Source organism: Typopeltis vanoorti, chromosome 11 (genome assembly GCF_054136105.1).
Source record: "Typopeltis vanoorti isolate ZY-2024b chromosome 11, IOZ_Tvanoo_1.0, whole genome shotgun sequence".
Lineage (NCBI taxonomy): Eukaryota > Metazoa > Arthropoda > Arachnida > Uropygi > Thelyphonidae > Typopeltis > Typopeltis vanoorti.
In genome coordinates, this window is record NC_143559.1 from 112734405 (window position 1) to 112749766 (window position 15362).

The 15362-nt window shown below is 38.5% G+C and overlaps 1 protein-coding gene across 1 annotated transcript in view; it reads right to left on the reverse strand.

The window, feature by feature from the left end:
- LOC150101953 (piercer of microtubule wall 1 protein) overlaps positions 1–11645 on the reverse strand; it is a 122562-nt gene extending 110917 nt beyond the window's left edge. The window contains exon 1 of the mRNA XM_090400908.1: positions 11510–11645. The gene's annotated coding sequence lies outside the window, so the exon portion shown is untranslated. The remainder of the gene's footprint in view (positions 1–11509) is intronic.
- Between the last annotated feature and the right edge of the window lie 3717 nt (positions 11646–15362).

A 15362-nucleotide genomic window follows, 5' to 3' on the forward strand; every position in this document is an offset into this window, starting at 1 on the left:
GCTCCCACCACTCCATCAGGCAATGCATTCCACGGCTCAACCACCCTCCACACAAAGAAACCACTCCTTACCCTCTTGCTCACAGTTTCCTTTCGTAACTTTCAGGGATGGCCTCTTGTCATCACTCCTTCCCGCTGTTCAACCAAGCAAAAGAACTCCCCAGTGTCAACCCTGTAACCACCTCTCAACAGTTTAAAAGTCTCAATCATATCACCTCTCCTTCTATCCACCAAACTCTGCTGTCCACATTCTCTCAGCCGATCCTCATAACTATCCTTGTACAGTCCTGAAACCATCTTTGTCATCTGTCTTTGTATCCTTTCCACAGTTAATTTATCCCCTTCAAATCCTGGGGACCAAATCTGAGAACAATAGTCCAATTGTGGTCTGATCAGGGACTTATACAACGGAATGATAACCCTCTTATCTCTGCAGGTCAGTGTCCTTCTCATAATAGCAGCAATCCTCTGTGTTACCTTCACCACCTTTGCAATATGTCCCCTAAACTTCAGGTTTCTATCAATCATCAACCCCAGATCTCTTGTCTCCCCTACTTCCTCCAGTATAACTCCTTCCATAGAGTATGCAGCATCCCATCGATGTTTCCCAAACCTCAAGACCTTACATTTTGCTGCATTAAACTGACACCCCCATTCATTTGCCCATCTATCTAGCTTATTTAAATCCTCTTGCAGGGCTACCACATCTGCACTATTACTAATAATCCTTCCCAGCTTCGCATCATCCGCAAACAACTGAATATCCCCCTGAAATCCTAGAACTGAGCCCTGTGGGACCCCACTTGTAACCCTCTGCCTCCTTGAAACTGCTCCACCATATACAACTCTTTGATACCTATCAGACAGCCAATCCTGAATCCAGTTGACCAATCTGACATCCAGACTCATGTGCTGCAACTTAAATATCAGCTTATCATGTGGCACCCTGTCAAATGCCTTCGCCAAGTCTAAGAAAATTGCAGTATATGCCTTTCCCTCATCTACTGTTCTTGTAACTTTATTATAAAAGGCTAGCATATTGCTAAAACAAGAGCGTCCTTTCACAAATCCATGTTGACTCTCACAGATAACATTACCCTCATCTGCCCAATGCTGTATACGGTCCCTCACTACTTTCTCCAAGATCTTAACAACTACTGATGACACACAGACTGGCCTATAATTAGACACTTCCAGTCTGTTACCACCCTTATGCAATGGCACTATCTTACCTTCCTTCCATTCCCTGGGCACCTTTGCCAAAGCCAGACTTTCATTGAAAAGCCACGTTAAAGGCACTGTCAATTCCCTAGCACATTCTCTCAAAACTCGTGGTGAAATACCATCCAGTCCCACAGCTTTACTGACATCCAGAGTACTCAGTATCTGAAACACACTCTCCTCCTGTACCTCCAGACCTCGAACCAGTCCTATCCCTCTAGCATTAAAACTGACTCCTCTAGGATGAAATACTCCAATAAAGTGTTCATTGAACAATTCCACTATGTCCTCTGCATCAGTCACACTATTCCCATTTTTATCCCACAATATCATTCTTCCACAGTCATTTCTCCTCCTACTGGCCACATAGCTAAAAAATTCCCTAGGATTTTCTTTGGATCTTAGGGCCAATCTCCTCTCATATTCCAGTTTCGCTTTCCTTACCACACTAGTCACTCTTCTGGCCTGTGTCTTATATTCCTCATGCATCTCTTCACCTGTCTCCTTATATCTCTTCCATAGCCTCTTTTTCGCATGCAATTCCTGTTGAATATTGTTTGTCATCCACTTTACTCCAAATTGCGTCCTCTTCTTCACTCGTGGTATACAACTTACCATTGCTGATAACAAATCTTCTTTCACAATTTCCCACGCACTAGTGATATCCCAGCCTTCCGATTCCTCCCTCCATGAAACTTCCCGAAGTTGACGTCTAAGACTATTATAATCACTTGCCTTATAATTCCACATAAGTTCCCGTCTCTTTGATACTCCTGCATGTCTAGTCATTTTCCAAGTCAACACCATATGGTCACTCTCTCCAACTGGTGGGAGAGATGTCAACTCAGTTATTATCAACTCTTCTGATGCTATAACCAAATCCAAAACTTTTGAACCTCTTGTTCCCTCTGTTACATGTTGTTGTTATCACATGAAAAAATATAAGTTAATTACTGTATAAACATGCCTTACTAGATAAAATTATGTTTTTTTATAAACCACACAAATATAGCTACTTATTTATCTCACGATTTCACCTTTTCTAATTTCAAAGCTTTAAGCTATCTTAAAAGGAATTGGAAATTATTTGATTTATTCGGATATATCTACAAAATATATACTTAATCATCAAGAGAGCCAGGAAGAGGCAAAGATTATTATTTTACTGGCCTTCCAACAGAAGACATAAGTTCATCTGGAGTAGCAACAGCATTAACTCCAATAATAATAATTATTATTATTATTATCTGAGACCTCTGAGGGAGACTATACATCATTCACACCAGTTATCATACTTTCTCTTAAACTCGTTCACACTAGATGTACTCATCACTTCAACAGGCAAACTGTTCCACTCACTCACTGCTCTGTGAGAGAATAATGTAGCTCATCCATTTCTTAACTGTGCACAAACTTAACTTCCATGGATTTCCCCATGTTCACCCCCCACCTTCATATAACAAAAATTTGCATCAGATGATATCCTATAGCATCCATCCAATAGTTTACAGACCTCTATGATATCATCCTCTTTCTCCTGTTTACCAGTGTCTGCAATCCACAACCTTAATCTATCTCAACCTACATGCCGTAATCCAGATATAATCTTCGTAACTCTTCTTTGCACCCTTTCCACAGCTTCTTTCTCTATAAACCCAATCTGTACACAGTAGTCCAGGTGTGCAGTCACAAGGCCTTGCAAAGAGGCAAAATGACTTCCTTATCCTTACCCTTATAATTATCCTCTGTGTTGTATTTGGTCTTTCCTATATGGCCCTTCAACTTCATATTCCTATCCACCATAACTCCAAGATTACTCCGATTACCAATATTCATATTTATACTAGGGCATACTGTAACTAACCTAATAATGTGTTCAATGTTAGATTTATGTTTGCAAAGAGAAAAGAAAACTGGAGCAACCAGAAGGAAATCAGCAACAGTATGAGACTAGGTAAATCAATTACCACTATGCCTAGTCAAACTCATACACATAACAGGAAATTCAAAACAAGTATATATAGGATTGATTCTCTATAGCTCAGTTGGTATACGCAAGCCCATTGGTTAGAAAGATCCAGGTTCCAATACCATCTATGATGAGGAACCTTTATCAGGTCTTTTCAATCAAATGGTGAGTTGGCAGCTCTCATATGAAAGCTGAGGAATTCCCTCCCAGAAACTTTGGTTTTTCATCCCTCAAAACAGGCAAACCAGCCTGTGACCACACAAAAATCTACAGGGATAAATACTTGCTCTTGGGAAATGCAGCATAGGAATCACATGTTAACTGCATTAATTTACCATGACTCCTAATTAGGGAAAGAGATATACGTATTATGTATTCACCTTATCTTCTCATTCATTCTCCCGTGTTTTTTATATTTAGTTTTTTTGATACATATTTATACACAGACACAAAACAATTATGCATCTGTGTATAAATATATGTATTCACCTTTATCTTCACATTCATTCTCTGTTTTTATATTTAATTTTTTGATACATATTTATACACAGACACATAACAATACCATGTTTAGCATTGCCAGATCAAATAATCATTATACATAAATTTTTATTAAGCTATCATCAGCCATAACAGTAAAGTTACCCCACTGATATGTGACGTTAACTTATAAAACCCACTAGAGTTGCCTATGTAATAATAATAATAATAATCCTTCTACACTCTTAATCAATCATCTCTGAATATCCTTAATTTTCTTCACATTCCTTAAAACCTTGGTGAGCAGAGTTTTGAGTCATTATCCAATAATGGTCTGATTAAAGACATGTATAATGGTACCGATACTTCTTTTCCCTACAAGTGAGGCTCCTTTTAATTAATCCTATGATCTACTCAGCTTTACAAAAACTGAATCAACTGAAACTGTTCAGGAATCATATTTACTAATATGATTCCTGAACTTAAATTCCATACCTACCAAAATACCCAAATCACTATATTATTATTATTACCCCAAGACCTCATGGAGTCAAAGACTCATCTGGGAGGTCTTTTTATCACACACACACACACACATCTCATCATACCATGTCTTAAACACACTCAAACTCCTTGCAGACACCACACTCTCAGCCAAGGCATTCCAATCATACACAACTCTGCACGAAAAAAACCTGCCTCTCACACACTCTTTATACAGTTTCCAGGGATGACCTCTGGTTCTCCCCTGATCTCCCACTATTCTCTGTAGAACTTCTCCACCATTGATCCTATAACCTCCCCTTACCAACTTGTAGGTCTCTATCATATCTCTCCTCTTCCTCCTGTCCGCCAGACTCTGCAAATTACATCTTTTCAATCTTTCCTCATACTCGACATTCCAGAGGTCAGAAATTACCTTAGTCGCCTTTGGACCCTTTCCAACATCTCTTCATCCTTCTGAAAACCTGGTGACCAAATCTGGGCACAATAGTCCATGTATGGCCTAATCAAAGCCTTATACAATGGAACAAGAATCTCCCTACTTCTACACGTCAGTGTCCTCCGCATCATTCCCAGAAGCCTTTGTGTTGTCTTCACGATTTTGGCGATGTGTCCCCTAAATTTTAGATCCTTATCCACTATCACCCCCAGATCTCTTATTTCCTCTACCTCCAACAATATATTCTCACCAAGCATAAATTCTGCATCCCATCTTTGTTTTCCAAATTTTAAAACCTTATATTTTGCAGCATCGAACTCACATCCCCATTTCTGTGCCCAATCTATCAATTTATTCAAGTCTTCTTGTAAGGCCACAACATCTTCACTACTCTTTATGGTTCGTCCCAACTTTGCATCATCTGCAAACAACTGAATATCTCCATCCAAATCTTTGCCAATATCATTAATATACAAGCTAAACAGTAATGGCCCTAAAACAGACCCCTGAGGCACTCCACCAGTGACTTTCCTTTTCCTGGATATTGCACCCCCATACACAACTTGTTCATACCTATCAGATAGCCAGTCTCCAATCCAATGCATTAATCTAATATCCAACCCCATCTGCTCTAGTTTGACTATCAATTATCATGAGGTACTCTATCAAAAGCCTTTGCAAAATCCAAGTATATTACTGTGTATCCTTCTCCTCTGTCCAAGGAAGCAGTCACTTTATTGTAATAAGTAAGCAGATTACTAAAACATAACCTACTTTAGCAAATCCATGCTGTCCATCAAAAATAATACCATTGTTGTCAACCCAACTCTGGATCCTAGTTCTCACAAGCTTCTCCAACAACTTAACCACAACACCAGACACACAGATAGGCCTATAGTTTGATGCTTGAGTTCGATCACCTCCTTTATGAAGTGGCAGAATCTTGCCCTCCTTCCTCTCCTTAGGAACTTGAGCAAGTGCAAGACTGATATTAAATATATGTCAAGACAGGTGTCTACTCCCTGGCACATTCCTTCAGAATATGCGGTGATATATTATCAAGTCCCACAGCCTTATTTACATCTAGTTTACTCAACTCCCCAAACACCTGTTGCTCACTTACAGTCAGTCTCTCCTCCCCATCATCAACTGCTCTCAATCTCTCCATGAAGTCACATTCACAAGATTGAAAGATCTTTATGAACTGCTCATTAAGTATCTCCACCACAGATTCTGCAACAGCTGTCTTTATACCATTTTATCCAATCAATGTCTTCTTTCCATAATCATTCTTTCTTTTGCTGGCTACATATCGAAAGAACTCCCTAGGATTTTTTTTTGGCTTCATTAGCTAACTGCTGTTCATACCTCTCTTTGGCTACTCTCACCAACCAAGTCACCCTCCTTTCCTGGACTTTGTAGACCTCATGAAATTGGTTATTTCCACTTCTCTTATGCTGCCTCCACAATGCCCTTTTTCTCTGTATTACATGCTTAATCTCTTTATTCATCCATCTCATACCTACCTTATTTAACCTTCTCACCCTTGGAATGCATTTAGACATTGCATCTACTAGATAGTTTTTGAAAATTCCCCAAGCTGCATTGATCTCTTTTCCAGCTAACTCCTCATTCCATGCTACACCTGCATGCTGTCTCCTGAGCTCTTCATAATCACCCCCCCCCTTATAGTTCCACATATACCCTTTTCTCACAGAGGTCCTCGCACTGCTGGCAACCACCCAGGTAATCACCTCATGGTCACTCTCAATATTCAATAACTTTTTCTAAAACTTATCTATTCAGCATTTATCCACTAATATTATACCAAATCAGATATATTTGCATTTGATCATGTTAAATTTTAAACCCCATTTCCCTGTCTACTCCTCTAACATTTTAAGATCACCCAAGTTCTTGTATAGCACTTAGGTTATCCAAACAATTGATCTGTCCACCTTTATATCATCACCAAAGAGAGAACTTTTACTCTTAATAATATCTGAACCTAAATCATTTATGAATATATTAAACATGGGTGCTAATAATATACTCGATAATACCTCCACTTCTAACCACCTGGATTATTGAAGACTCCTCACTAAACACTACTTCCTGCAATCTGTGAACCAATTTCCTACCCATACTTTTTTCTGTATCTGTACTTTTTCCATAGCTCTTTCTTATAATATATATCTTTAGGAACTTGATTATTCATCCAGCTGACACCAAGTGTATTACGAAATTTATTCCTGGGAATAAACTTAAACATTACATTATGCAAGATGTAATGATCTATGTAATTAATGTAGACATCATGTAATCCTCTGATACTGTTATCAAATCCAAGATCCTAACCCTGTATTATTATTATTATTATTATTAAACAAGACCTCATGGAGTCAAAGACTCATCTAGGAGGTCCTTTTATCTAACACACATCTCATCATACCGTGTCTTAAACACATTCAAACTCCTTGCAGACACCACACTCTCAGGCAAGGCATTCCAATCATTCACAACTCTGCACGAAAAAAACCTGCCTCTCACTCCCCTACTCACACCCTCTTTATACAGTTTCCAGGGATGACCTCTGGTTCTCCCCTGATCTCCCACTATTCGCTGTAGAACTTCTCCACCATTGATCCTATAGCAACCCCTTACCAACTTGTAGGTCTCTATCATATCTCCCCTCTTCCTTCTCTCCACTAGTCTCTGCAAATTACATCTTTTCAATCTTTCCTCATACTCGACATTCCAGAGGTCAGAAACTACCTTAGTCAGTCGCCTTTGGACTCTTTCCAACATCTCTTCATCCTTCTGAAAACCAGGTGACCAAATCTGGGCACAATAGTCCATGTGTGGCCTAATCAAAGCCTTATACAATGGAACAAGAATCTCCCTACTTCTACACGTCAGTGTCCTCCTCATCATTCCCAGAAGTCTTTGTGTTGTCTTCACAATTTTGGCGATGTGACCCCTAAATTTTAGATCCTTATCCACTATCACTCCCAGATCTCTTATTTTCTCTACTTCCAACAATATATTCTTACCAAGCATAAATTCTGCATCCCATCTTTGTTTTCCAAATTTTAAAACCTTACATTTTGCAACATTGAACTCACACCCCCATTTGCTTGCCCAATCTATCAATTTATTCAAGTCTTCTTGCAAGGCCACAACATCTTCACTACTCTTTATGGTTCGTCCCAACTTTGCATCATCTGCAAACAACTGAATATCTCCATCCAAATCTTCGCCAATATCATTAATATACAAGTTAAATAGTAATGGCCCTAAAACAGATCCCTGAGGCACTCCACTAGTGACTTTCCTTTTCCTGGATATCGCACCCCTATACACAACTTGTTGATACCTATCAGATAGCCAGTCTCCAATCCAATGCACTAATCTAATATCCAACCCCATCTGCTCTAGTTTGACTGTCAACTTATCATGAGGCACTCTATCAAAAGCTTTTGCGAAATCCAAGTATATTACTGTGTATCCTTCTCCTCTGTCCAAGGAAGCAGTCACTTTATTGTAATAAGTAAGTAGATTACTAAAACACGACCTCCCTTTAGCAAATCCATGCTGTCCATCAAAGATTATACCATTGTTGTCAACCAACTCTGGATTCTAGTTCTCACAAGCTTCTCCAACAACTTAACCACAACACCCGACACACAGATAGGCCTATAGTTTGATGCTTGAGTTCGATCACCTCCTTCATGAAGTGGCACAATCTTGCCCTCCTTCCACTCTTTAGGGACTTGACCAAGTGCAAGACTCGTATTAAAAAAATATGTCAAGGCAGGTGTCAACTCTCTGGCACATTCCTTCAGAATAAGCGGTGATATATTATCAAGTCCCACAGCCTTATTTACATCTAGTTTACTCAACTCCCCAAACACCTCTTGCTCACTTACAGTCAGTCTCTCCTCCCCATCATCAACTGCTCTTAATCTCTCCATGAAGTCACATTCACAAGATTGAAAGATCTTTATGAACTGCTCATTAAGTATCTCCACCACACATTCTGCAACAGCTGTCTTTATACCATTTCCTCCAATCAATGTCATCCTTCCATAATCATTCTTTCTTTTGCTGGCTACATATCGAAAGAACTCCCTAGGATTCTTTTTAGCTTCATTAGCTAACTGCTGTTCATACCTCTCTTTAGCTACTCTCACCAACCAAGTCACTCTCCTTGCCTGGTCTTTGTAGAACTCATGAAATTGGTTACTTCCACTTCTCTTATGCTGCCTCCACAATGCCCTTTTTCTCTGTATTGCATGCTTAATCTCTTTATTCATCCATCTCACACCTAACTTATTTAACCTTCTCACCCGTGGTATACATTTAGACATTGCATCCACTAAATATTTTTTGAAAATCCCCCAAGCTGCATTGATCTCTTTTCCAGGTAACTCCTCATTCCATGCTACACCTGCAAGCTGTCTCCTGAGCTCTTCATAATCACCCCCCCTTGTAGTTCCACATATACCCTTTTTTCACAGGGGTCATTGCACTGCTGGCAACCACCCAAGTAATCACCTCATGGTCACTTTCACCAATTGGTGGATGATTTGATACCTCATTGATAATTACATCCTCCGATGAGATGACCAAATCCAAGACCCTTAATCCTCTTGTGCCCTCTGTTACATACTGTCTGAGGTAGTTATCCTCAAAAACTCAAGAAACTCATTTTCTTTACTTCCAGTTGCTATCTCTTCATTCCAGTCTATATTGCCATAATTAAAATCACCCATAATGATCACCCTTTTCTTATTTGCTTGCTTATTTGACTATACATTTCACTATCACCACCATCCACATTACCAGGTCTATAACAACATCCCGCCAAGTATTTGATTCTATTCACCTCTATCTCACACCATACTGCCTCAAAACCACTCTCCCCATTTCCCCCTTGCATCTCTACCTTGTATGGACATAACTCTTTCTCTATCATCAATAGCACTCCCCCTCCCTTTTTACCCCTTCTATCCTCACGAAACACATCATACCTTTCCATCTCTATTCCTGTCAGGATGTCATCCTCATCTAACCATGTCTCACTTATTCCGACAATCTCTGGGTGCACAGACGCAATTAGTGCAACCATTTCATCCGCCTTGTTTCTATACAAACACAACAACTCATTTCTGGATCTACAGCTAGTTCCACTGATACCACTCACTCGATGTGATCTCTCCATGCTGGACTGGGGCCATTTCCCTTTCTGCTTCTTCATTTTAGAACCCTTTGCAATTCCATCTGTTTCCTTTTGATCCCTGATCATCCCATTACTTTCCTGCCTACACATTCTCTCACCTCCTCTTGGAGCATCCACCTTTCTCACGCTGTGTATCCCTGTCCACCCTGAGCCTCCCCGTTTCCCTGCTCCTCTTGCACACCCATTCTCTCATTATCTATACTCATACCACTCACTTCCACATTCATTTCCACTCCTTCAATCTCTCCTGTCTTACTCTCCTGCTCTTCCACATCACTCCCCTCTTGATCTGATTCATTCTCTCTATTCACTTCTCTACCTTCCAGCAGCAGTCTCTCCAAGCGACTCACACCATAACCACTTAAATGCAGTCCATCGCTCCCATACAGCTCACTTCGTCCCTCAAACTCATTCCACACATTAACAAACTGTACTCCCATCTCCTCACACATTTCAGCCAGAATATCATTCATAATCCTTGCTCTCCGCCTCATTTCACCACAATCATACCTAGGCAACACACTGACCACCCTTCCTGTCACACTATTCTCCTTTATCTTTCCAAGCAGTCTCCTGACATTCATTTTGACATGCTCTTTGTTCTCTCTCAAATCATTTGTTCCAATTAACACTTATATATTATTAGTTCCATTCTCTCAGTCATTATCTCCAATATCAAAATTCCCCAGAGGGTCACATTCTTAAATTATTTTAATATTTTATGACTTGACTCTCTCCCTTCTTCTCTTCTCACAAGTATCACTCAAAATAAGAATGATCACTTTACCATATTTTTAAGTTCTTAAAATCAATAATCAGATTCTGTTTTCATTTAGCAAATATAATGATTTTTATATTTTTAAATATATAAAGATGCATTTCTAAGCTTTATGTCACAGTGTTGTGGAAGATTTTGCACTCTCTTTTATCAAAAGGTAATAGGTAGAGTAGGTGCACAGAGATGTCATTTATTTATTAATTTTCCACAGAGATGTGAAAAATTAATAAATAAATGACAAACTTCTGACAAAAATAATAATAATAAATAATTAAAATTCCTAATAAATTCATAGTGTACTGTATTAATCTACTAGAGGTTATGCAACACATATAATACATAATTAATATAAAAATAATAAATTAATAGAATTAAATAAACGATTTTAAAATTGTATAACTTCTCCAACTGGTAAAATTTAAAAGGTGATATTTAAAAATAAATAACTAATAGTTGATCTTAGTGGCATATTCAATATGTGCCTCTCCACTGTCATGAGATATCATTTTTTCAGACCAGATGCACAAAATGTTTGCTAAACAAAGACTTCCATGAATAATTCTACGGTTTCAAAATGATAAATAATCATATAAGTTTAAAACATAAGAATCTGTGTTCACCTTACAGCACCTTCAAAAAATATTATATAAGTTTCAATAAAATCAAAAAATGAGTTGCAATATACTAATAATAGCAGGTCACTGTTCAGTTTTAATACTATAAAACAGCTTTTCGACGGCGAAAAGCCTCCACACACATACAGTATATATATATATCTTAACTTGGTCCCAAGTAGCACAAAATAAACAAACGGTTGCCACAGCAACCACTGCTTTCTCTATTTCATTTTACCTTTCAGAATACTAAAATTACATACCTGACGTCAGACTTTTTATATCTGTGTGCACACATTTTATACTGAAGAACACACAGAAACGAATTTTAATAATATTATTTTTTCCCCGTTACAATAACACAGTAAGCCCTTTTATCACCAATTACCACAAACCCAATCCAAAAATTTAAAACAATTTCCAGAAAACAGTGCCACCTAAAAGCAAATAAAATATGGGAATATATATTTAGTTAATGCTGATGAAATGAAGATAACAAAACCAAAAATAATAACCGAATTACTGAGTAATTATTTTGCAAAGGTGTATCATCGGGATGATAAAACAGTCATCGACGTGACAGGATTCGATATAGTATTATTTCAAGTAGATGGACTAGAGGAGCTGATGATAATGCAAATTCTCAATGTGAATGTTACCATGAAATTAAATACGATATCAGCACGTGTTTAATGAATGTGCAATTGGTTTTGCCTTTTACCAACCTGTCTCAATATTCACATCTTATAGAGGATTACATGATACCGCATGATAACCTGTTAAGTAAAAATTGCTGATTAAGAGGATGGTTGAATGACATACACTGGTGTCCAAAAGCTAAAAGACGAATTACATTTTCACCTATATGTATGTGTGTGTGTGTGTGTGTATATATATATATATGTATGTATATATATATATATATATATATATATATATATATATAGAGAGAGAGAGAGAGAGAGAGAGAGAGAGAGAGAGAGAGAGAGAGAGAGAGAGAGAGAGGTATGTGTAGCTCAGTGGAAGTGGCGCTTGCGTCCTCTGCGCTTGGCCGCTTGAAGTCAGACTTAAGTTCAAGTCTAGTCGCTGACTGGAAGAACTTTTTCTAAGCCTTTCTTCGGCCGATTCCCGAGTTAGTCGATCTCTGGCAAGGGCAAGCGGGTTTTTATCCCGTAAAGGGTTAGGTACCAAGAGATAGCAGCACTTGTTTGCCAGCCTCTTCATCGGTGGCTGCTATAATTAGTGATAGATATGGGCCAGCTATTTCTGATTGGCTACCGATGGAGATTGAACTGCCCACTCAGTCTCCAAAAGCTAGATAGGGTATAAAGGTAGCTGATTTTTTATATATATACATAAAAAAATCAGCTAACGCCTTTTATTCCCTTATACGAAGTAGGCGAGGCCGTTTGGACCTATCTAACTTTGAAGACTGAGTGGCCAGTTCAAATCTCCACTGGCAGCCAATCACAGATAGCTGGCCCAAGGCTATCACTAATTAAGCAGCACACAGTGAAGAGAGATGGATCAGCAAGTGCCTCCATCAATTCTAACACAATATGTTTAATGTCTGAAATAATGTGGGTTCTATCGGTCGATTTTCTTGAGTTTCCTGGAGAAAAAACCCGCTTGCCCGTGCCGGAGATCGATTAACTCGGGAACCGGTCGTAAAAAGGCTTAGAAAAATTTCCTTCAGTCGATGAATAGATTCGAAACCAAGACTTCCTCCTTGCGATCAAGCGCCGCGGTGTGCAAACGCCACATCCACTGAGATAATACTAGTTGTGATAGTGGTGGAGGTGGGCGGTAGATGGCGTTGATGGAGATGATTCGTAGTAGAGGTTCGGTGTAGTGGTTGAGACAGTTGTAGGTGTCCTCCCGCGATGAGTCTTCAGACTCCGTGGAGGTGTCACGAATAATAATAATAATAAAATATTTTTCTTTCTTTTTTTTTTTCCGAATTGATATTTACTCGGTTGGAATATTATGAAAAAGCTTTAATGTCTGATACCAAGAGAAAAATGAGATGACATGGTATATTTGAAAATATACTACTAGTTTCATTGAATTGATTAACATCTTCATGTATCACAATCAAAGAAATATATAAAGAATTACAGAGACTTAAAATTGTAATAAAAGAATAAGTACAAAAAAGACAGTAGCGTGTTTGAAAACAAAAAGCGAGCTTGAGTTCCAAACAAAATACTATGTGCTGTCGCTAGTGTGCCAATACTGAATAGAGGCAACGTGTGCATCAGAGAGATTGAAACTTAGGCTGTTATCGATAAGAGAAGAATCTAGAGAAATTTCTCTAGATTCGACAATCTTTCTCTCGAGTTCATCATAGCACACATATATGTTAGAAGTTTTTGAGTCCAGTTCACAATGTGTTGGCTGCCTTCGTCTGAGTTAACTGAAAAGAGAACGTGGCTAGAGAGAGCGCTGGCTCAAGTCCTGTTATAGGAGATATCTCTACGGTGTTCTTCCAAACGTAGAAGGATGGATTTAGCAGTCTGGCCATAGGGCTTTCCACAATCACATAACATCTTGTACACTCCTCGAAACTGAGTTGGAAGATGTTTCTGTTTAGGTTTACTAAGTATTGAACGAAGTTTTGGGAACGTAGTGAAGCAAGTTCTGAAGTTAAACTTCTTGAGAATTTTTGCCAGTTTTGGTGAAAGAGAGCTGATGTAAGGCAAAGAGATGAAGGCTCTAGGGGAAAGAGGGATCTTCACAAGTAGTTGAGTGATTGGGGAAAGAAATTTGTCAATTTTCTTAGGAGAGAAACCATTATTAATAAAAGTTTTTTTAAGAAAAAGGAGTTAGTTTTCAATTTCTGTTTCTTCTGTAAGTAAAGATTTTGCTCGGCGAACTAAATGACAATAAGATCTACTTACAAAACTTAGGTCTGGCCAGGGGCATCCCGCTCTCTCCAATTCTCGCAGATATATTTCTCAACGATTTTGAAGAAAAAGCTATTAACTCCTTCCACCTTAAACCAAAATTCTGGTGTCGCTATATTGATGATATTTTCCCCATCTGGGAAGATGGTATCAACAACCTCAATTTATTTTTAGACCACCTAAACAAGTGTCATGAAAAAATCTCTTTCACCTTCGAACTGGAATCTGATGACTGCCTCCCCTTTTTTAGACCTAAAACTTACCAGATGTGCTGAGAGTATTAAAAATTTAAATTTTTACAAAGCCTACTCATACTGATAGATACCTTCATGCTTCCTCCCATCACTATCACCTCACAAACATTTGGTATTATTTTCACCTTAGCTCACCAAGCAAAATCTTTACTTACAGAAGAAACAGAAATTGAAAACTAACTCCTTTTTCTTAAAAAAACTTTTATTAATAATGGTTTCTCTCCTAAGAAAATTGACAAATTTTCTTAGGAGAGAAAATTTGTCAATTTTCTTTTGAAAATTTTGTCAATTTGTCAATTGACAAATTTTCCAATCACTCAACTACTTCTGAAGATCCCTCTTTCCCCTAGAGCCTTCATCTCTTTGCCTTACATCAGCTCTCTTTCACCAAAACTGGCAAAAATTCTCAAGAAGTTTAACTTCAGAACTTGCTTCGCTACGCTCCCAAAACATCGTTCAATGCTTAGTAAACCAAAAGAAAAACATCTTCCAACTAAGTTTCCAGGAGTGTACAAGATTTTATGTGATTGTGGAAAGCCATACTATGGCCAGACTGCTAAATCCATCCTTCTACGTTCTGAAGAACACAGTAGAGATATCTCCTATAACAGGACTAGAGCCAGCGCTCTCTCCACCCACGTTCTCTTTTCAGCTAACTCAGACAAAGTCCGCCAACATATTGTGAACTGGACTCAAACTTCTAACATCCATGTGTGCTATGATGAACTCGAGAAAATGATTGTCGAATCTAGAAAAATTTCTCTAGATTCTTCTCTTATCGATAACAGCCTAAGTTTCAATCTCTCTGACGCACACGTTGCCTCTGTTCAGTATTGGCGCACTCGCGACAGCGCGTAGTATACATTTGTTTGGAACTCAAAGGCGCTTTTTTGTTTTCAAACACGCTACTGTCTTTTTTGTATTTGTTCTATTATTGCAATTTTAAGTCTCTGTAA